This window comes from Otolemur garnettii, unplaced genomic scaffold, assembly GCF_000181295.1.
Source record: "Otolemur garnettii isolate 467f Iridium unplaced genomic scaffold, OtoGar3 scaffold00058, whole genome shotgun sequence".
Classification (NCBI taxonomy): domain Eukaryota; kingdom Metazoa; phylum Chordata; class Mammalia; order Primates; family Galagidae; genus Otolemur; species Otolemur garnettii.
In genome coordinates, this window is record NW_003852453.1 from 10,425,889 (window position 1) to 10,427,777 (window position 1,889).

The 1,889-nt window shown below is 43.2% G+C and overlaps 1 protein-coding gene across 2 annotated transcripts in view; it reads left to right on the forward strand.

The window, feature by feature from the left end:
- CCDC113 (coiled-coil domain containing 113) overlaps window positions 1–1,889 on the forward strand; it is a 27,401-nt gene that overhangs the window by 18,093 nt on the left and 7,419 nt on the right. The window lies entirely within an intron of this gene.

Sequence of the window (1,889 nt, forward strand, 5' to 3'; positions counted from 1 at the left end):
TTTTTTGGTTGCAGCCGTCATTGTTGTTTGGTGGGTCCGGGCTGGGAATTCGAACCCGCCACCTTAGGTGTACGTGGCTGGTGCCTTAGCCGGTTGAGCTATAGGCACCGAGCCAAAAGTATCTAAAGGTTCCTAGTTCAAGGTGCTACTTGAAAAACTATTTTTCAGGAAATTCGGGAAACAAGGCCTCAGCTTTCCAGTGGCCCAGATTTACAGGAACTAGCCACTAGGCTCTGAAGCCTTTCATCCTTTAAAAATTGGGACACCAGGTCCTAGCCCGGCCACCAGTCAAACCATTTGATGAAATTTTAACCATCTACTTATCATTTTTCACTTTACACAATTTGAGAATTCTGACTGCTTTGTTATGCTTTAAAATATCACTTTCTTTCTTCTTTGTCCTTTACATATTTTCATTATTCTGATTTTTAGTATTTTAAGTGTCCTAGAATTGTTTTCTTTCTTTCTTTCTTTTTTTTTTTTTTTTGAGACAGAGCCTCAAGCTGTCGACCTGGGTAGAGTGCTGTGGCATCACAGCTCTCAGCAACCTCCAACTCCTGGGCTTAAATGATTCTCTTGCCTCAACCTCCCAAGCAGCTGGGACTACAGGTGCCTGCCCCAATGCCTGGCTATTTTTTTTTTTTGGTTGTAGTGGTCATTGTTGTTTGGTAGGCCCAGTCTGGATTCGAACCTGCCAGCTCTGGTGTATGTGGCTGGTGCCTTAGCCACTTGAGCTACAGGTGCTGAGCCCCATGCTGCATTTTATGGCTGGGTTAGTTTCCAGAGTCAGCTCCTAAGAAATATTTCAGAGTCCAAATAATACTCAAAACTTCCTAAAAGTATAGCATGTAGTAACTAATATGAGAAAAAGTACACATGCCAAAATATGTTTTATGTGAAGAAGAGAGAGTTTGTGAGCTCTGGAAACGCTAAAGTGTCAGCTGGTGCAATGGGTGCTCACAGCCTGCGCGGGCTGAAGGATGGCAGACCTGTGACCTCAGTCCTGGGCTTACTCCAAGGCCTGTGGTCACGGTGCAAGGTAGAGTCACCTGAGCTGCCTGTGTAACTACATTGCAATTTATCACTCTCATTATTTTGCTGAGCACATATAGCTAAATTTCCATAACTGAGATGCACATAGGATGTGACGCAAAGAGGACTTTTTTGGAGGGCAGAGGAGAAGCTTTCCCAGCATTAGGTTTGGTGCTGTTTTTAGCCTAGAACAAGCCTTTCAATTACAGAGGACTGTTTCCACATCTGTAAAATAGAGGTCACAACCCTTGCTATTAATAGATAGGATCACATATAGTGATGCTTTCTCAGCCTCTACAGCCATTCACATAATTTTTTATGTCGTCTTGAATGAGCCTGGAAGATCCCCATCAATGTGTGTGGCCCCAAACCTGCCTACAATAGCCCCAAAGCCACAGGATTAGTATATTGGACTCAGTTTTGTCTTGGCTCCCACTTCATAACCTTGACAGAGAACCAATACCTTCTACAAAAAACCTGGTCTCAGTATGGAGTGGCGGGTAATAGTTATTAGATTATAAGTAAAGGTTAAAATTGATTGTTAAAAGCCTATATTGCTTAGCATATTGTAGTTTTGGGGGTTTTTTTGAAACAGAGTCTCACTTTGTTGCCCTCAGTAGGGTGCTGTGGTGTCATAGCTCACAGCAACCTCCAACTCCTGGGCTTAAGCGATTCTCTCGAATTCGAACCTGCCAGCCTCGGTGCATGTGGCCAGCGCCATAACCACTGTGCTACAGGCGCTGAGCCTATATTTTAGTTTTCTTGTTAACTTTTTATTTTATCATTATTATTATTTTTTGTAGAGGTAGAGTCTCAGTTCATCACCCTTGGTAGAGTGCTACACAGCTCACAGCAAC